The sequence below is a fragment of the Anas platyrhynchos genome, chromosome 3 (genome assembly GCF_047663525.1).
Source record: "Anas platyrhynchos isolate ZD024472 breed Pekin duck chromosome 3, IASCAAS_PekinDuck_T2T, whole genome shotgun sequence".
NCBI classification, from domain to species: Eukaryota; Metazoa; Chordata; class Aves; order Anseriformes; family Anatidae; genus Anas; species Anas platyrhynchos.
Window position 1 is genome coordinate 42,255,114 of NC_092589.1, and position 22,196 is coordinate 42,277,309.

Consider the following 22,196-nt stretch of genomic DNA (forward strand, 5'->3'; position numbering starts at 1 on the left):
TAAAAACATAGCAAGGCAGGCCAAAATAGTTTAAGGAACAACTTAGAGAATGCATAAAGGGTAATAAGTCACTTTACAAAACCATCAAAAACCAGAAGTCTGCCAGTGAGCCTGTAGAATAAGTGGTCCAGACACAGAAGAGTTATTCAGAGAAGATAAAGCCAGAGCAGATAAATTAAATTAATTTTTATGCATAATAAGCATGGAAGAGTTTAGAAAATTTTCCCACCAAAAGCTTCCACTGACACATACACATTTTTGTTTTAATGGAAACTACCTCAAAGGTTCTGTATTCAACTGAACTTCAGAAGAGACCATAAAATAGGTTCATCAGGACCAGAGGGTATTTATCCAAGAGCTCAGAAGGAAATGAAGCATGAAATAGCTTAAGTAGTAGGTGCAGTGTATGATTTCTTATTTAAACTGCCCAGGTACAAAAACAGATGGAAAATGGTACAGAGTTTTAAAAAGCCAGATGAAAACAAACAAAACCCAACCCACACTGTCCTTTCTATTGTGTTAAGTGGTTTGAACCATAAGAACAGAAATTGTGGATGTATGTTAAATGGTATATCAAAGAATCAGCACAGCTATCTGGAAAGTCACGATATCTGAGGAGTTTGAAGATGCCAGGAGCTATGTAAACAGAAAATTAAGTTGATGCAGTCTCTTGATTTTCAAAAAGCACCAGCCACTCAGAGGCTCAGAAATGAAGCTGGGATTAGCAAGTGGTCATCACTTGAAAAAATAACTTGTTAAGATTTAGGCAATCTGAACACTAATTATCTGTTCGCCTTTTGGTGGAGGATGACAATTTGTCATCCCACAAGAATTACAACTTTGGAGCAGGACATTATGAGTGTCTGTTTGCTCAAAGACAGCAGACACTCTTACCTATTTTGTAATAGGCCCTCATAACATTCATGTCATTCATTTTTACTTTTAAAGGAATCTAAGCAGAGCTGCATGGCTACGTGGGCTGTGCTAAAAGAGGATGCACCTTCTCCAGGGCACAGCAGAGCATATTTGAGAGGCTGCAGGGTTGTAGCAGGCCAAAGGTCCAAAGAGGGTACATTTGCCTAGGTAAAAACTTTCCTCTGACTTGACCTCAGTGCCCCCTTTTTCCTTTCAGACACCACAAATTCTCCAGCTCTATCAATTCTTAAAGAAACATAACTGTTTCTCATAAGCTATCATAAAAGAAATGCCAAGATGTGAAAAAACATTCCTATAAACATTTACTTTTTAACATTTCTTCTCTCCTTACATATAGAATATATTAAAACCATTACAATAAACCAATGATTTCTGAAAGGGCAGGTGATCTTGTATAAAGCAAGCTCTATTCTCTATTTTTCATAGTGGGTAGCACAATTTTGTTTTGAAACATTCATTGCTCTCATGAGAACCCACCTGGAGCCCTGCATTCAGATCTGGGGCCTTTGCCAGAAGGACATGTGTTTATTAAAATGAGTCCAGAGGAGGCCACAAGGGTAATCAGAGGGCTGGAGCACCTCTCCTATGAAGACAGGCTGAAGGAGCTAGGGTTCTTCAGTCTGGAGAACAGAAGGCTCTGGGGAGACTGTACAGTGGCCTTCCACTAATTGAGGGGGCCTGCAGGACAGCTGGGGATGGACTCTTGGTCAGGGAGTGGAGTGATAAGACAAGGAGTTAAGGCTTTGAACTAATGTTCAAATTCTGAACTAATGTTCAAGTTCTGAACTAATTCAGACTAGATATAAGGAAGAAATTCTTTACACAGAGAATGGTGAGGCACTGGCACAGGCTACCCAGAGAAGCTGTGGATGCCCCAACCCTGGATGTGCTCAAGGCCAGGCTGGATGGGGCTTTGGGCAGCTTGGTCTCGTGGGAGGTGTCCCATTCCCATGTCAGAGGGTTGGAACTAGATGGTCTTTATGGTCCCTTCCAACCAAAACTATTCTGTGATTCTATGATTACCTGTGTCATAACATTTACAGTCTCACCTCTACTTGCCAGCAAATAGACAGGCAGGGTAGGCGAGGTGGTGGGGTGGCGATGTATGTGAAGCAGGGGCTGGACTGTGTGGAACTTCAGGTTGGCGATGGCAAAGTTGAGAGCCTCTGGGTAAGGATCAAGGGACGAACGAATAAAGGGGATGTTGTTGTGGGAGTCTATTACAGACTGCCTGGCCAGGACGATAGCGCCGATAACTTATTCTTTACAGAACTAAGAGAGGCCTCGAGATTAACTCCCCTTGTCCTTATGGGGGACTTCAACCTGCCAGATGTAAACTGGGAGTGCCACACGGCTGACACGAGCAAGTCCAGGAGGTTCATGAAGCACCTAGACGATAACTTCTTGGTGCAGGTGCTAACGGAGCCAACTAGGAAAGGTGCCCTCCTAGACCTGTTGCTAGAAAACAGAGAGGGTCTGGTGGGAGATGTGGTGATTGGTGGCCGCCTCTGTCATAGCGACCATGAAGTGGTTGAGTTCAAAATTTACGGTGACAGAAGGACAAGTGCCACCAAAACCTCATCCCTAGATATGGGGAAAGAGGACTTCAGGCTGCTCAGGGAACTAGTCAGCAAGGTCCCCTGGGAAGCTGCTCTTGAAGGCCTCGATGTCCAGCAGTGCTGGTCATTCTTTAAGCGATGCCTCCTAGAAGCACAAGATCAGGCAATTCCTAAATATCGCAAGTCAGGCAGGCGGGGCAGGAGGCCGGCGTGGCTGACCAGGAACATTCTGATGGAGATTAGGTGGAAACAGAGAGTGTTTCGCTACTGGAAGGAGGGCCGGGTGTCATGGAAAGAATACAGGGATGCTGTTCGTGTTTGTAGGGAGAAAATTCGTGTGGCTAAAGCACACCTGGAGTTGAAGCTGGCTGTGTCTGTGAGAGAAAATAAAAAGGGTTTTTTAGATATGTGAATGGAAAAAGGAGAACTAAAGAATACATAGGGCCGCTCCTTGATAGGGAAGGACTCCTCACAGACAATGACATAGGCAAAGCAGAGACGCTTAACGCCTTCTTTGCCTCTGTCTTCAATGCCGATGATGGGCTTCGGGACCCAGGGTGCCCCGAGCTGGAGGACCGGGACGGTGGGGATGACAAACTCCCAACCGCCCCTGAACGTGTGCGGGATTTGCTACTCCACCTGGATCCCTACAAGTCCATGGGTCCGGATGGAATTCATCCCCGGGTGCTGAAAGAGCTGGCGGACGTCATCGCGGAACCTCTCTCAATTATTTTTCAACGATCCTGGGAATCTGGAGAGGTCCCGGTAGACTGGAAGCTGGCAAATATTGTGCCGATTTTCAAGAATGGTCAGAAAGAAGACCCTAGCAATTACAGGCCTGTCAGTCTCACGTCAGTGCCTGGTAAAATCATGGAGAAGATGGTTCTCGAACTTATTGAGGCGCACCTGGGGGACAAAGCAGTCATCGGTCCCATCCAGCATGGGTTTGTGAAGGGTAGGTCCTGCCTAACTAACCTGATTTCCTTTTATGATAAGATCACCCGTATGGTGGACCAAGGGAAACCAGCTGATGTGTTTTTTTTGGACTTCAGCAAGGCTTTTGACACGGTTTCCCATAGGATCCTACTGGACAAAATGTCCAGCATACAGCTAAATAAAAACATCATACGATGGGTGAGCAATTGGCTAACGGGCAGGGCCCAAAGGGTTATGGTAAATGGGGCTGCGTCAGGCTGGCGGGCGGTCACCAGTGGGGTCCCTCAAGGCTCCATTTTAGGGCCGGTACTTTTCAATATTTTTATAAACGATCTGGATGAAGGAATAGAAGGTATTTTGAGCAAGTTTGCTGATGACACCAAACTTGGAGGAGTTGTGGACTCTGTTGAGGGTGGAAAGGCCTTGCAGAGGGATCTGGATAGGTTGGAGAGCTGGGCGATCACCAACCGCATGAAGTTCAACAAGAGCAAGTGCCGGGTCCTGCACCTGGGACGGGGAAACCCTGGCTGCACGTACAGACTGGGCGATGAGACGCTGGAGAGCAGCCTAGAAGAGAGGGATCTGGGGGTCGTGGTAGACAGCAAGTTGAATATGAGCCAGCAGTGTGCCTTGGCAGCCAGGAGGGACAACCGTGTCCTGGGGTGCATCAAGCACGGCATCGCTAGTAGGTCGAGGGAGGTGATTGTCCCGTTATACTCTGCGCTGGTGCTGCCTCAGCTCGAGTACTGTGTGCAGTTCTGGGCACCACAGTATAAAAAGGACATGAAACTGTTGGAGAGTGTCCAGAGGAGGGCTACGAAGATGGTGAAAGGCCTGGAGGGGAAGACGTACGAGGAACGGCCCTCAAGAAGAAGCTGAGCCTGCAGAGAAGGCTCTTCTACAAAGAGATCATGAAGAAGGCCGAGTGCGGGGCGCCTGCCTCCCACAACGGGGACAAGGCCGCGGCCCAGCGCCATGTGGGGGTTCAGGTCTCAGGGCAGCAAGAGCCCTGCCCCCCCAGCAGCGGAGACGGCCGGCTTCTGGAGCAGAAAGCCAAGATGCTCAATGACCTGCAGGAGCTGAGGAGGCGATACAGGCTCCTTCAGGAGGAGGCCTGCCTTCTGGAGGACGAGGGCTCCCTGCTGGAAGGCAGGAAGAAGACACGGAGGCTCATCAAGGACGTCAGCGAGCTGGGCCTCCTGACCAAGAAGCTGAGGGAAAGAGTCAGGCAGCTGAAAGAGCTTGCCTCAAGATCTGAAAATCCTGCTGCAAAGACGGAGCAGGTCGACCAGCAGATGATTGAAAATGAGGCGATGGAGAAGCTTCAGCTGCAGAAGAAACTGGACCTGGAACGCTCTCGGCTGAAGAACAGGAGCGAGGAGCTCAAAGAGCATCTGGCACAGATGCTGAATGAAAAAGCCAGACGCGACCAGGAAAACTCTCAGCTCCACAGGCAGAATGAGAGGATAAAGGAGATGGAAGCTGAAAATGCTGCTCTGAAGCAGGAAGTCCTGCAAGTGTCAGAGCAGCGCAATGCTAAACATCTCATAAAAGTACTGCAGTATCTCAGTTGTGAATTTCAGAACATGAGTCAACTGGCAAAAATAATGCAACAACGGGAGACGGAGCTAGAGGAAACAAAGCTCATGCTGCAGAAGAAAGAGGAGGAGGTTAAGCATTGGCAGAAGGCTTGGGCAGAGCAACAGAGGGCACATGAGGAAGAGCTGCAAGCGTTACGAGCGCAGCTGACACAATCCGAGCAGCGGTGTCAGCAGCAAAGGCAGCAATGTGAGCTGCTCTCGCAAGGACTCGAGCTGGAGAAAAGAAAAAATTCCAACCCTGTCGTCTCAGAACTGCCCCAGGCGATGACATCTCCCACAGCACAGGCCCGGAACCTCACGAACCATGAAGACGGCTCTGATTCTTGGGAAAATGCAACCACAATCTACGCAAGTTCCTTGATGTCAGATGTCACACTCGACAGTCCTGGGTGCTGCCTTTCCTCGGACGACAGCTCTGTAGATGGGAGTGAAGAATCGGGAGCAGGGCACGTGTCCTCCATCCCCCAGTCCCTGGGTCCGAACGAGTGCCCCGAAATAAAGTTTCCTCTGGCTCTGGGAAATGGCATTTATGCCTTTGGAGACAAGGAGCAGTGCATCAGGCTGCTGAGGGAGCTGCAGGACATGAGGAGAGGAGTTCTCCCCTCCAGTGCAACTGCAGCAGAAGGCTCATCCAACAGCCAGGCGCCAACTCCGGAGCTCCGTGATTCCGTGCCAGACAGTGGTACTGAAGTGAGTTCCTGCGGCAGAAGGGGACGGAAGAACCGGAGAAGGAATAAATCTTCTTGATAAGAATTTGTGTCTGTGTGGTGGTTGTACTTGGGCAGGTGGTCGAGTTCCACATTAGCCGCTCTCTCCCTCCCCAAATACGACACGAAGGGCTCAAGGGTTGAGAGAAGGGCTCAGGGGTTGGGTTGGGTTGAGAGAAGGTCTCAGGGGTTGAGATAACGCCGATCTGCCCGGCATGGTGAGTGGGGCATGGGGCAGGCTGTTGGGACGGGGTGTATTTGTGGTGGGGTACATTGGGCTGGGGTGGGACGGGGGGCTTGGTGTGAGACAGAGGCGTGTTTGGGGGGGGGGACAAGGGACACATGGGGCTGGGGGGGACAGGGATTTTTTGAGGGAGGATATGGAGTTGTTGGGGGGGACATAGGGCTAGGGACAGGGGGGTGTCTGGGCTGAGGGGTGTTGGGGCTGGGGTGAGTATGGGGAGGGACATTGGGCTGGGGGAGGGACGGGGGGGACAGGGCTGTTATAAATCAAGTCTCAACTCAACCTGAATTTAGTAATATTCAGAAAAGGCAAGTAAACAGCGCTGGGTGTGAGGGTAGTCAATGCTCTGCCAACACGCACACCCCAACATCGAACCTTCTAAATATACAGAACTTTGCTTTTACACACTAAACCCGAGTGCGCCTATACCCATGTACAATCAGAAAAGTAATGTCCATGACTGGGGGAGCATAGCTGGAGTTGGGAATCCTGGCTGAAGTGCTCCCATACCTTCCACGGCTTCATTAATTTCTCTCAGATCATATAAGAGTCTCCATTTGCCATCCCTTTTCTTGATTACAAACACCGGAGAATTCCAGGGCTAGTCCTGGGAACAACGTCTCGCTTTACGTTGTCAGGCAACTCGGCCTTCGGGCCTTACGTATCCTGTTCTTCGGGGATCGAAGAAAAACGTATCCAGCTCCTTTTCAAGGCCATAGGGCCTGGGTCAAAAGGCACGTCCAGGTCACCAGGGGTGTAGCAGCAAAGGCCTGCGATGGCTGTAGCAGCAGAGGGGCCCATGGCGTAGCAGAAGGATCGATAAAGGAGCCCGCAGCTCCCTCACTGCCTGGCAAACCACACGTTTCTGCCTGTGGCCCCACACGGCTCTGTAAGGCCTCAGAGACTGCTCGCCAGGTGCCGAGCAATCCCACTGCAACCTTGTCACTTTTAGTTGCAGAGTCCCACACCTTGACCTCCATTTAGACCCATATTTCAGGATCATTAACTGTCTGATTGTTAATGAGGAGATTAAGGCGCAAGGTTAGCAGGACAGTCTTTGTTCCTAAGGACGAATGAGTCCCCAAAATGCACAGCTGCTGACCAGCAAGGGGCAGTTGCGTGCTGGGTCTGCTTCTCCCAGCCTGAGCTTCTTCCCAGCTCCGGTGCCTATTTCCAGAGACTTTCTGTACGAGCTTCTTTGGGCAGTTTGCTGAGTTTGGCCAAACCCATCTTCATGAGGCGATAGCTTCCAGTCTACCAGATCTGTACTGTCACTTCACACGCCTAAATTGGACCATTATGTTTAAATGGTAATTTATATCTAGTTTACATTAGTACAATCAGAATTGTACCCTGAACACAGAACCGAGGAGCACAATATTTCTCGTATCTTGCTGGTATGATGAGCAAGTGAAAATAATTAGCGTGCCTTTCACCCAGCTCTCTGAAATGAAGCATTTGCAGGATATATTTACATATTCCAAGCTAGAACATCACCACAGCTGGCACAACTTGCCTGGCTCCAATACAGTAATTTGTGCCAGTTGAGTAACCAGCCAAAGTGACTGGCCAAGCTGATGTAGAAGACACTAATGCACTCTTATCACTCTGCAAATATATTACAGCTAGTGGTGAGCATTTATGAAAACGAGCCTTCATCAAAAAAAAAAAAGTGGTAATTCTACATCCTGTTTGGTCTGTACAGCATCTAGAGCAAAGCCAAGTCAACAATTCATTGTTGCTACTTGTAAAGAAGAGAAAAAGAGCACTGTAATGGCTGGGTGCTACTAAATAAGGATATGATTGATGGAGTTGTTGATTCGCTTGCTGCAAGTATGTTACAAAGTTTAGATGCAACTCAAGGGAATACTCTCATTCTTCAAGAAGTGGTAATATCATTCATGAGAGAAAGCAGGTGTGACATTTTCCTTAGAAAACTGAATTTTCTGTAGCCGTAAGTCATTCTTTCATTTTCTTCTATGAGAAAATAGAAAAAAAACATCCCTCTTGTGATTCTGTAAAAGGTTTAAAAGAAGCCATCCTCACTTTTGATTTAGATCCAGCCATAGGTACTTGCTCCCTTTCTCCTGAGGTATCTGAAAAAAATGCTACACAGTTAAACCTCACAAGAATCACTGTCTCATCAGTCAGAGCCCAGGGATTGACTCTCAGTTTGTAGCTGGGGAATGCTGTAAGGAGAGTCCAGAACGGATTCCCTGCAGTTCTGCACAGTTTTTCACTACATGGGGAAAATGATCATTCTCCAGAAGATGCAACATTTCCTAAAATGTCCTGTTGGTGAATGCCAAGAGCTTCTAGCAGAAATTAATATTCAAAAGGGCTACTTATTTACATAATATTTAGAGGAGCAGCATAGATTCTACTGCAGCTACAAAAGCACATAGCGCTACCCTTGTTTCCACAAGCTCTCCAAATCAGTTATGCTATTTTAGAGACCTCCCTGTGATCACCTACAAGTTGTGACTTGCTATGTTGTTGTCAAAAAAAAAAAAAGTAGCAGTATAGAACTTGCAGTCAATAAAAAAAATACATTCAGAAGTGAATTCAAGAGAGTCCTCTCAATCTGGCTCATGAGATTACAGTGAAAATCCATCCCTAATACAGGTCACTGCTAAACCCATTTGCTGTTCTACTTGCTATGCAACTGTTTTCAAAACACAACTAATGGCAAACAAGTTTTAAAACAAGGTTGCTCAGTAGCAGTGAAGTGAAAACCAAGATAAAAGCTTCCCAACAACACATTTCAGAATTCCTCCTCAAAAGCTCATTCTAATTGTGCATCTCCCTCCAAAGGTCTGTGGCAAATGTTTTGATCCTAGCAGAGACATTCAGGACTTCAGACTCATATTGCTACTTCTAGAACCCACCTATGTTTTGGCTTGAGGAAACTCACACCAATGCTTTGTCCATTTGTTTTCCAACCAAGAAGAGGGGGAAAAAAAATGGAGGGGTGGGGGAAAGAAATTCCTCTAATTGAGAACATTTACACTTACTACTCAGCAAGTGATCTGCATCAGCCCTAGGTGATTCTGGAAGATACATTCCCTTGTGTTCTAGGAGTAATGTTTTCCAAAAGGAAGCCATTAATGCTCAATTCCAGCCATTAGAAAGTTGTATATGACTTGTGTGGGTCAACTACTTCTCAAGAGATACTTGGGTTCCACAAAAACATTCACACAAACCTCACTAAATCACAGCTACATGCATAAGGTAAGATTTGCTCAAGATTGCTAGCTTTGTTCAGACTTCAACCTCAGTACAAAATTCAGAGTAGAAATGTAGTGGGACCATATACAAAACTAAAACATCTCCCAAACTAGTGACAGTGAAAGTTTGTTTCATTAGTTACCTTATTCTATGCACAAACCTGAAATACCCTTCCCTAGCATCACCAAGAAGTTGAATATTTTCCTTATGCAAAGACCCTACTAGTGCCAAAGTCTTAGTATTCCTCTTGTGCTGAGCTATGAAGAGTTAAAATGTCCTGCACAGTAAATGGTCACAGAACAGTACCTACCTACCAATTACTGACAAATCAGAGTATTAGCCACCTTTTAAAAGATGTGCTGGAAGTTAGGAAACCTCCCAGCAGAAGCAAAGTTCCTTTCTAAAACCAGGGGGAATTTCCTACAGACCAAAGGCAAATCAAACATCAGCACATAAGCTGCACTTCCATTAACAGCTTGCTCTCTAGTGTTTTACCTAGCATGCCTCTGAAAAGGGCTCAGGGGGAGGCCCATAGCCAGCCTTGTGACAGAATAGTGATGGCCTCCAGGGGACAGATTGACTCAGTGACCCTAAAGAAATGCATGCATCAGAAATCATCAGTTTGTATCCTGCCCCTTTAGTGCATCTGTCAGGACAGTTCTTGATCACATAGCTCTTAAGTTAAGAAATGCACAAGTCAGGGCAGTCAGGGGGATGTACAAGAACAGCCATCCTTTGTGTGAGATTACATGTTCCCTCGTGCTCTGAGAAGCAACAATCTTAAAGCTGTGACACTGCACTGTAAACAATTTAGAGGAATGCCATAATCATGTGGACTATGGCTGAGAAAGGAACTAGATTTGAATACCCATCTCTGGGCAATTGCTCAGGCTGCAGCAGTGTTGACAGGAAGATTTCACCCCCGTCTGGTTGCTGTGCAGAGATTGTGCTCTGAAAGATCACGAGGAAGCCCCAGGAAAAGAGGACTGGGAAATGGATTTAAAATGGGCAGAAGCACAGCATACTTGTAGAGTCATAAACATATAACTTAGTGTAATTTATATACTATATAAAATTAACACACATGTATGCCATAAAATGTATGACAAATGTATTAGTAAACATTCAAAATAATAAATCAATTGTATATAATTTAAATATAAAATCCAACTTTAATGTTACTTCTTCTTTATGGAGTAGGCTGGCCTAGATGACCTCCAGAAGTTCATTTCACCCTACTCTATTCTTATTAGCTCCAGAAGTCACTCACTACTTTGAGGTCCCTGCTGTAATTTCTTGCTGGTTATATAAAAGTGGCTAGCAGAGCCATTGGCTTTTTAAACAAACTAACAAACCCTTATTTAGGGGAAGAAAGGCTGTCATAGCAAAAGAAAACAAGTTATAAACACTAACTGTAAGAATATATAAAAGCATCTTCACCTGTCACTTCAAATTCTCTCCCTTCTGAGTGAACTCATGTTCACCAAATAATGAACTTCGTCACATTTTGTGAGTAAATCTACACACCATCAAGCCACCTGATTTTTTTTTGCCAGCCTGGATACCACATTCATAAAAAGCAACTTGAATGATCATACAGCATAGGTTTGACATAGCACACAGAAGGCGTTTAATTTCAGTAACATTCAAAATCCTTACAGGATAATGTTTCAGTGGTTGAACAATCAGTTTTCATAGACACAGACAAGGCTACAGTGGGCTGAAAAGGAAATTCAGTGGTTCAAGGTGATTACTCAAGCAGGCATCTCTCCCAGTCTGGAATCCTACCCTGTAAGTCCTCTTCTAGAGTTATATATCTAAAACCCACCTATGAAAAAACAGTGCATGTTACCCAGACACCCAGTACTCAGATCCCTGCAGTCTTTTGGGAGTACCCCAATTTTTGATGCTGCTCTATTATTTAAAACATGATGTAACACCTATGGCCCATAAGCAGCTTCATTCCAAGCTATTCTGCTCCCATTGCAGAAAACTGCCACTGAAGGTAAAGGTATTTCAAGCATTCCTGAAGAGATGTACTCACAGCACAGCTAAATGGCTATGTGCTACTTGGCTCTACTAGCAGTGAAAGTGGGGGAATCTGCTCAGTACCACCCTGAGGGTCTACAGGGTGACTCAGATCCCCTGACTCAGGCAATATTTGTTTCTGCAGAAGTGTTGTGCTTTGGGGATTCAGGCATTTGTAAACAGCAAGTGTGAAAGGATGCCCAAGTCATCTATAGGGCAGAATTTTCACCAGGAACACCAATACTGTTGAAAATTAGGGACCTACAGGCCTGGTTTATTTTTGAGAAGAGGATTTAGGTGAGCATACTTTGATCTTACTTCTATAAAACAAGGACAGTAAGCCCTTTTCTATCTTACAGATCTGCAAGTCTAACATCCCACCTTGGTCTGTGACTCAGTATCTATGTACTATCAGAAAACAAGTAATATTCTGCATACTAGAGAAAAACATTGCAAATTCAATAGCAGACATTTATCTTAGATGCCCAAGAGGCAAAAATAAGGCACAACCAGACCAATAGCAAATTGCTTCACAAGCCCTCATCATGCATAACCCTATTGCTTCAATACAGTGATAACATCACAGCTGTGCTGTTCTCCACATAGCAACCCAAGAACAAATATGATTGAAGCAAGACACTACAAAACTTGTATGCAACTTGTTTGCACTGGCTTGCACTTGGCATCAGTACGCAATGCTCACAGTAGAGAAAGGAGCACATCTGCCATGGAGGCAAAAACTGTCAGGTTTAGGATTATATATAGTGATGGATTACACTGCACAAGGACTAAAATTTACAGGTGTCAGCTGGCTGGAAAGTGCCTGGAGTTCATGGATCATTTCACAACCACTTAAAGCTTTACTTTCATTAGACTGTGAGCATTATGGTTTTTGCAAATTAGAGAGGAGTAATCTGTAAAATGATCCATTTCTGTCCTTGTATTCCTGAGGCTAAGACTATTTGTTTTACATTACATTTGACATTCTTTAAGTTGTTACCAACCTGATAAACAGACTAGAGGAAACGGACCCAGAGTGCAAGGGAAGCTTTGATTTCTTCTTTGCCCCATATACAAACTGAATGCTGATTCTGGTAAAGGGAGGTAGGAAAAGTTTTATAAGGAAAAGGGCTACAGCTCAGTTAATGACAATAGTTCACATATTTGGTCACTCATAACTACAATTAATAATTTAGTGATTAGCTTAAAGTAAATCAAACACTGACATGCAACACAGAACAGCACAGCATATACAATAGAAATGAGCAGTGGCCTTAGAAATGACAGCATTAATGATAAATTTGAGGCTATCATGGAGAGCTCGTTTAGCCTTATTTAGTAGAAAAGTAAAGCGACGGGGTTGGCATAGCACGCAAAAATCTTGCTCTAATGCAGTATTTTAACATAATTACATATGTACATAGGCACAGTTACTTCCCAAGACTATAACATTTTCGATTAGAAAATAGTCCAAGAAAGAATAAGTACTTCTGTTGAAAACTTTTGAAATACCCAGTTATTTAGCCAGATAAAAACAAACAAACAAACATTAAGATAAGTATATTAACAACTGTTAGACTAACACAAAAGCAGTAATGATCGAGTAAATATCTGGCCTCCAAATAATGTTTCTACCTCCATTCAGACTTTGATCTAATGATCTAAACTGTTTTAACTAATGAAAAAACAGAAAATCCTCAAAACAAAGAACACCAAACTTGTCATGAATAACAAATTATTTCCAACATCTGATAGAAGAACTAGCAAAAAATATAGAAACTAAAGAACTATTCTCAAGACCAGCAAAACTTCAGAGTTCTTCAAAGGAGCATTACATCAACCCCCAGAGTAGTAGTCAGCTTGAGGAATCTGGGTCCTGCATAGCAGCTCCCCTGTCCTGCAGCCAGTCTGGCTGCTTTAACATTCCACTTAACAAAAACCATGTTACACAAGCTGTGATTAAAGCATTTATTTCTAAACACTAATGCTTCCTCAATTCTTCTTGTGCTTTGCCATTAGGACAGGTCCTTTGAAGGTTCCTGTCTTGTTATGGTCCGGGTCCTCTGGACCATCATCTCTGCTCCAGAGGACAGCAGTGCTCAGGAGCAGGAAAGGGCATTGATGAAGGCAGAAGACTCTGTTGACCACAAAGTCCCCACGAAGTCCAAAATACCCCTGTGGCAGTTTTATATGACATAACAAGATGACTGTGGGAAATACTGTATTCACAAGTCAATTATCCTAATATCTCCCTTCTAAATGACAGCCATATCATAGGACCCAGAAATAGTAAGTTATGTGATTAGTCACTGGATTGCCTAATAATTTCCATTATAAATTATTCCAAAGAAGCAATCACTTAAAACATGCATCTATTTATTTATATATTTGCTTATAATTTAATAGATAACAACTGAGATAATTTTTGGTTATTTGTAAGAGTCAAATGGCATAGAAGAAGAATTGGTTATAGAGTCACTGGTAATAAAGTGTATTCCTTTATTCAAAAATATGCTCAGGCTTTTGAATGGAGCTCACTTTTAAATTGTTGAAGATCTTCAGCAGGCCACAGTCTGTAAACATTTGTCTTTCTTTGAAGGTGCACCCGTAATAGCTTAGTATGGTTCAAGTGCAGAATGCCTAGCATTTATTCATTTGAAAAGCGTTTAAATGTATACAGTTGAAAAAGCACTTTCAAAATAGACACAGAACTATGAAATGTAGGGTCAAGCTTAACACTAGCGTGAATTGTTATATTTCTACTGATTATCACATAAAACAATCAATAATTGCCATGACCAGACTGTTTATAAGCAGCATTTACTTGTAGTTTTATTCTTTTATTTCAATCTCCCACCCTCCATCAGTAAAGACTTTATTTGAGAACAAGTGAGGTTAATACAGAGGTCTGTTTTCTGCCTTTCTGCGATGGGAGCAAAGACAGTATGTAATTCTTTGCCAAATTACAAGCTCCTACAATATATTTGCCAGGAAAATCATTTTCATCTTGAAAGCAGAGGCCCAAAATTAAATCAGTGAAGTGTATTATTCTAATTCTAATGATCTAATCTAATTTAAATGTAGATAAAACATCAATCTGTCAATGCTAAGACACTTAAAAAGAAAGTGATGAGGAATTTCTGACCAAAGAGATTGAACATGGCCATGCCATGCTTGCTCCCAGCCAAACTCTGTGCCCGCCCCTCCTTCCTGAACATCTCCAACAGGCTGCAAATATGATCTGCAAATGCAAATGGCAGGAAAGAAAAAACGTTCCTGTCAGCATCATAAAGACATAAAGACAATGCCTGAGTTCAGGCATTACAGAGCTAGTCTTTGAGTAGAACCATTTTGCAACTTCCATGAATATATGCTGAGGAGGAATATCTCTCTGTGTCAATTTTTAATGCCTGAAAACAGCATTGATTTTCATTCTATAACAGAGAAATAAGCCACCAAAAATTTTATACATTAAGAGAGTTAATTTCCAGGTGCAAGATAGGACTAAGATATTTGTATTAGAATGCAGCATCCATGAAGTCACATTTCTGCCAATTCACATTAAGCTTCCTTAATATTCCTCACAGAAATACCAACATATGCCTATCTCTATTAAGCCTGTCCTGCTCTCTTTAAAAGCATATTTTTATTAAAGCAAAAAAATTATTCAAGGTTAAACAGAGATGAGAGTATATTCACCTTCATCTAAGAGGGATTCACCCTGTTATCCAGCAGAGCATGCCAACATGTCAGCCCAAGCAGAACAAACCAACATCACTGTTTTTAAAGCCTTTTACATAAGAAGTTAGTAGTGTCAGGGGGTAAGCTAAAGTAAATAAATATCTGTCCCCACAGACCATAAAGAACAGCAGTATTTTATTGGTCATGCATGGGAAAAAGAATTAAACAAATTCTTCTTTTAGTTTGGTAGACAAAAATCTAGAAGTCTCAAATCACAGCTGTTTTTTTTTTAATTAATTTGAATCTCTTTTCCTAATTAATCTCCACACTATTCATAATTTTATGTGCTTATAAACATCACAATTAATTATTTAAAATAGCACATTACAAAGCATGAATAGCAATACACAAATTACTTTACCCAATTTTCTACTTGTAATCAACTTCAGACATCCAATGAAAATAGTCATTTTCAGATATCAAAACAGACAAAAGATAACAAAAACTGACTCTAACCCTCCTCAAGCAAACAATTATTACTCAAGAACAGCCCCATCTTCCATCTCCTGACTTTTTTCACACTTCTCCTGTGTTTTTGTTCAGGGTTACTCACTTTTTGCTAATGCCCAGTGGCTGATTTCAAAAAACCTGATCAGCAGGAACTGGCCATCATCTCCAAGCACAGAACAACTACACTCCCACCTTGCTAACCGTATCACTCCTATTTGTAATATGGGGTGTGTGGGAAGTGTTGATTCAAGGGAGAAGCAGAACAGGTGGGGTTGATGATGAATGTGATGTCCTCCACCTGCTATATTCATGGTTTTTCTGAATCTTTCTCTGAAACAGAGAGGAAATGAAAGGGAAAAGGGGGATTTTACTTATATGTTTGTGGTGTGCAGCACTTGTTTCACAGTAAGGGTTTGAAGGCCTTGCATACTAATGACCATGATAGAAAATGCAAAATTATAGAGATGATCTTATAAATTTTGGTATACTTTCTTTATTATTAACTATTTAAGGGGAAATTCCTTTGTATTTCTTCCTCTGGTAACACTTCAGGCTCCTGTAAGGGACAAGGAGTAGAGTCCAACTGTAAATCTCACAATTCAGTGTGAGACTTCTGGGCATCTCATACCTGAGGTGTGCACAAGAAACTGCAGCAAAGTGGTAGTCTCTCAGACTTCTCTCACAGCCCTATGCTTCCCACAGAGACTGCCAGGTGACTTCTGGTCTCAGAGAACAGAGAGGAATCTGCCCAGAGGAATAATAGAATAATTTGTGAACATTAGCTAATTCTGACTACAGTCAATGACCTTTGTTTTAATGCATTGATTCTACGTAAACAGATAGAAGTGCCACCAGGATCATAGAATTATTTCGGTTACAAGGAACCATAAAGACCATTCAGTTCCACGCCCCCTGCCATGGGCAGGGACACCTCCCAGCAGACCAGGTTGCTAAAAGCCCCATCCAGCCTGGCCTTGAGCACCTCCAGGGGTGGAACATCCACAGCTTTCTCTGGGCAACCTGTGCCAGTACCTCACAGTAAAAAAATTCTTCCTTATATCTAATCTGAATAACCTCTCTTTTAGTTTAAAGTCATTACTCCTTGTCCTATCACTATAACCTATGACAAAGAGTCCCTCCACAGCTTTCCTGTAGTCACCTGTAGGTAGTGGAAAGCTGCTGTATGGTCTCCCAGGGGTCTTCTCTTCTCCAGCCTCTTCAACACCAACTCCCTCAGCTTGTCTTCATAGGAGAGGTGCTCCAGCCCTCTGGTCATTTTTGTGGCACTCCGCTGGACTTGTTCTAATACTCCCATGTCCTTGTGCTGAGGGCCCCAGATCTGAACACAGGACTCCAGGCAGGGTCTCACAAGAGCAACACAGACTGGGGGAATCACTTCCCTTGGCCTGCTGGTCATGCTGCTTTTGATGCAGCCCAGGATACAGCTGGCTTTCTGGTCTGCAAGAACACGTAGCGGCTAATAGAATCTTAGAATCATTAAGATTGGAGAAGATCTCCAAGATCACCTGGTCCAAGCAACCCCCAACCACCAGTTCCACCCATTAAACCATGTCCCTAAGCACCAGGAACCTTTCCAGGAACACCCCCAGGGACGGTGACTCCACCACCTCCCCAGGCAACTTGTTCCAATGCCTGACTGCTCTTTCTGAGAAGAAATGTCTCCTCATTTCCAACCTGAACCTCCCCTGGCACAACTTGAGGCCATTCCCTCTAGTTCTATCAGTAGTTATCTGTGAGAAGAGGCCGACCCCCAGCTCTCCACACCTTTCAGGTAGTTGTAGAGAGCAATAAGGTCTCCCCTGAGCCTCCTCTTCTCCAAACCAAACCACCCCAGTTCCCTCAGCTGCTCCTCACAGGATTTGTGTTCCAGGCCCTTCACCAGCTTCATGGCATGTTGAATTTCTCATTCACCAACACCTCCAGGTTCTTCCCCCCAGCACTGTTTTCAATCCATTCCCTACGCAGCCTGTATTTGTGCTGGGGATTGTCCAGGTGCAGATGAAGAACCTTGTAGTTGGCCTTGTCAAACTTCCTCAGCTTCACAGAGGCCCACTTCTCAAACCTGTTCAGATCCCTCTGAATGGCATCCTTCCAGTGTGTTGACATCATCACTCAGGACATAAAATTGCATACTTATGTAGATAATTTTAATGTTAAGCCTGAAAAAACTACGAGTGAGTTGAACAATGTCAAATTTAGATTCATGCTATATTTGCATATGTGCTGCATGCTCCATAGTCTGCACAATCAAAATGATTAACAGTTAATAGATTTTTGGGTTCTATTTGTATAAGATTCTATTTGTTAAAAGTTTATCTTCATAGTAAATGAATAATTCTATACTTATTGTTATACTAAAATTAAATCTTCTATAATAATGTTAGTCTCAAGTGCAGAGGTGTTGCTGTTCTTTATGTTCCATGCTAACCAATTAACGGGTTTGATTATAGCCATAAATTAATTTAACTGAAACTATAAACTGGTTTTATAGTTCAGATGACAGATTGTTGTGTTCCTGACAGAGCACTCTGTATGACACTGTAGCACAGAGTCCTGGCAGTAATCAACTGCAATACGTATTTTCAGGCCATTCTACAACTCTTGTTTTCTTCTTTATGTATTTCTGTCTGTTATTGTCTGTATTTTAAGGCTTCTTCATCACCTCTTAGCTCTGTCAGAAACTATGATGCAGCTTATGTGTTGTGCTTTTCTCTCAAAGCACATAAAATAGATGAAAGACTCCCTCAGAGGATTTTGTTTGGCCTCGACTTTAATGAGTAGGGGCAAGAAGGGATTACTTTGATAAACAAGCTTTATTGTGATGGTTTAAATAGACTTCTTTGGCTCAGTACTTTGTAAGACGCCTTTGAATTTGTAGTGTGTCAGCAATGTATTAGCTGTTGTTTATATCTGTTCTGTCATGTTGGAAGGATATATGGAGATTGATGCTTTTTATTATTGTTTTAAACAATTTCTAGTAATGTAACTATACTTATGACAGGAAAAGCTAAACTCAGAAAAATCTAAATCAGATTATCAATCTGATATAAAAAAAAATAAAAATAAAGACAAACATTTAAAACTCTAGTGGAGCCTGGGGGATTGAGAAATCTCTGAATATGTTACATTGCTGCTTTACATATATTATGATAACAGTGTCTGCTCTATTCCAAACTTAGACAAGTAACAGAAGCCTTCGAACTGAACACTAAATTCTCTTGTGAAAAAGATCATTTTCTTCTTGTACAGTCTTGTTTTCATGGATTTATTTGCACTGCTAAGTTGCAGGGTTTCTGTCAAAGAATATTGGCAAACCAAATAATTATCTTTTTTGCATTTCTTGGTAGCTGACACATGCTCTTAGATTTCCATTTCTTGCTCCAAAGACCAAATACAAACCCATCTGAACTGGCACAAGCTCTTGAGCATTTGTTAACCTCGAGGCACTTTTGAGCATATGTTATTGCTGTTTATATTCAAGATATTAAAAGTAATTTAGTAGACTGCCATAAAGCATGGCAACATCCATCTGTCTAATGGTATCTGTACTCAAAACAGAACTAAAAACAAAAAAATGTGCTTGATAATATCTGCTCCTTTAAAAAAAAAGAACCCACAGAACATTTCGCTTAATCCTGATCTCTTTTCTACAATTGTTTAAAAACACTCTCTATTAGCTCTTCATTTTGACAGTAAAAAACATTTTCTAAAGCCTTACTGTCAAAAAGATATTAAAAAGAAGTAGTTTCAGCAGGATAAAAACTGATACATACTCCTAAGAGTCCTTATTTAGTCAACTACTGGTCCTGTTTCTGACCCCTGTATTCAACAACAGTGATAGTATAGTATTTTCAAGCAAGATTTATCTCCACATGTGATTATCCATTGGTGTACCCAGGTAAAGCCTGATGATTTTCAGTCCTTACCCACCTGAACAAGAAAGGGTGTGTATATGGTGTAAATGCCTTAGGTGGTATGCATATCTCCCTTGATGATTTTCTGAATTTAGGATTTTCAGATGAAAGATTTTATTAAGAGTTATTAATTTATTTAAAATTGCATTGTGTGAAAAAAATTCTAGGGACTTTATTTGCCATGTTGTCATATTATTCTTTCATTTAATAATTCAAATGTTTAGTAAAATGACACCCTGTGTCAAAAGAAGTAGATGATAACCTCAAGTCTGTCTTGATAATGAATCGGAATGACTTCTATGCATATAAATAAGAGTTTGATGGCCACATGTGTCATAGATTCTGATTGAGATCATAATTAGAGCTAACTGAAAAAGCTGATGTGGACTAATTTTAATATGGGGCTAGTTTGAGCACACTTCATAGTGATACAACACACATACAAGTGATACAAGAAAAAATCAGTGTGAAAAATAGAACAGTGCAGGCCAAGGAAAGCCACACTCTCCTTCCTCATTCTGCTAATGCAAGAGTAAAGTGAGGGTGTCCTAGTTTTTAAAGACTATTTCAAACCTTTTTACAACTGTATTCAGGAAAATTCCTATTGTAAAGAGTAAAGAAAGAACATGTGGAAAACTCGTACGAAGAGTTAGCCCATGCCAGTCTGTCTCAGTGTTCTGCACCATCTACAGAAACAGGCAGGCATCGCTGCCTACCATGTTGGTAAGGGGCTTGTTTATCTTACCCTCCATTTCTTTCATCTCTACTCTCATAAGGTTAGGTGACTAATTTTTCATTATGCATAAAGCTAAAAACCTGGAGGGCAAAGTACAGCAAATAAGGGAAAAATTACTGGCACGAAGACTTGCAAGCTGATCCAGTAAGAACACCCTCCAAGTGTGAGTCAAGATCTCCCTTTGCCATGTATTGGACCTAAAAGCCTGAGTGTTTGAGCTGGAGCCCCAGAAGATTTGAACAGAGGTTAGTACTTGCTCATAGTATTTCTTAGAAATCCAGTGACCTGCAAAAGAGTGGAAAGAATAAAACAACCACACATGTAGTAATTAATTCAATGAGCTTTATATATGTGTTGAAAAAATAGAGAAGACCTGTAATCTTCATCTTGAGTTTGGCAAGAATAGCCTCTGTGGTGGAGCCAAAAAGTCAGCATTGCTGATGGAGCACAGCAACAAAGGTTCCAGTTTCATAAAGCATTGGAGGAGAAGAATATCTTGTCTGAGCCGAACAGGAACTTTCAGGGAGAGAGGAAGTAAGGCTGCTGGCTCTTGGTTAGATTAAATTTCTGCTGTTACAAGGAGGAAATTTGGTGCTAATCTTTTTAAAGCAATCTCTGCTGTAATTGACTCTCTGTGAAAGCAAGAATCTAATGACGAGGACAGCTCAGGCAAAAACCAGGCAGCCCTCCTCACATCTGACTGCCAACCTGCTTAGGGTGAGGAGCAGCTGCATGTCAGGGCAGCCACTTCACCATGGCCATCCCGACAGGTATGCCTGGCCAAGCACTCCCATCTTGTGGCAAAGCACTCACTGCCAAAACCCACATTACTGCATCCACCTGCATAGTGAAAGCAAATAAAGTCACCTGATACTATGCTAGTAACAACTCTCCTCTGTTGAAGGCAGGTTCTCATGCTTAGTTTAGATAGTCATTGGGAAAATATTTACTCCAGATGACTAACATTAAGAATAATGGGAAGCAGGAAGGAACTTCACATCCTTAGGAACATATTTAATGACTTGCAAAATATTCCATCATACTATCTCATTTTATGAGGCCATGAATCCCAGTAAACACAGTGACACTTGAACGATACCTTTGCTTTCTAAGCTTCTTGGCACGCAACAGTAATACTTTCTTTTTTCCCGGAGAAGAAGATATTGTATCGTTTGCCTTTTCACAAATCAAGATGAAGTCTGAAGTAATTTTCCACACTGCAGGATAGAGACATCTGTTATCTCATTCTTACTTCTTCAGGGACATGTCCACTTTGATAAGAAGAATAATGGAGACTGAAATGTGTGGGTACTATAATCAGTATAGTGGAAGTTGTTATTTGCTGAACACAGTTCTTATCTTGGAAAAAAGGATGAGTGACTAAGCCTCTTAAGTACAATGCATGGTTTAAACCAAGATGTTTTAACCCCCTATAAAGCTTCACATTCACAATATTTTCACTACAACAATAATCACATTAAACCAACTTTTGGTTAATAGTATTAAATTGTAATAGTACACAAAGATGTTGTCTAACATCCATTTCCTGTTGTTCTTGTTGTTCTTTTGCATTTAAAGTTAGAGCCTGGAGTACATACCAAAGTGTTATACACTTAAGGGAAAAATCACTGAATATTCCTACAGCTCTTTTATTGTGAATATTTTTTATTTGCATATTTTTCTATTTATGGATCCAGGTCATATTTTGTGTTACAAATCTAAACAGTATTTAAGCTGTTTTGTTCCCTTTCAGACTACTGAATGCCGTGGTTTAGCTGGGACTCTTAACCTAACACTGATGTTGTGGATCAGAGTACCTGGTAGCAGAAATCACTACAGTTCCATTGATCTCAAAAAGAGCTATATTCAGTTCACAGAATCACAGAATCACAGAATTTCTAGGTTGGAAGAGACCTCAAGATCATCGAGTCCAACCTCTGACCTAACACTAACAAGTCCCCACTAAGCCGTATCACTAAGCTCTACATCTAAACGTCTTTTAAAGACTTCCAGGGCAGCCCGTTCCAATGCCTAACAACCCTTTCAGTAAAGAAGTTCTTCCTAAGATCCAACCTAAAACTCCCCTGGCGCAACT

General features: G+C 42.3%; 1 long non-coding RNA gene across 2 annotated transcripts in view; it reads right to left on the reverse strand.

Moving 5' to 3' along the window:
* LOC140002150 (uncharacterized) overlaps positions 1 to 15,642 on the reverse strand; it is a 56,898-nt gene extending 41,256 nt beyond the window's left edge. For both annotated transcript variants that reach the window (XR_011808252.1, XR_011808251.1), the window contains exon 1: positions 15,534 to 15,642. This is a non-coding gene — a long non-coding RNA (uncharacterized lncRNA). The remainder of the gene's footprint in view (positions 1 to 15,533) is intronic.
* Between the last annotated feature and the right edge of the window lie 6,554 nt (positions 15,643 to 22,196).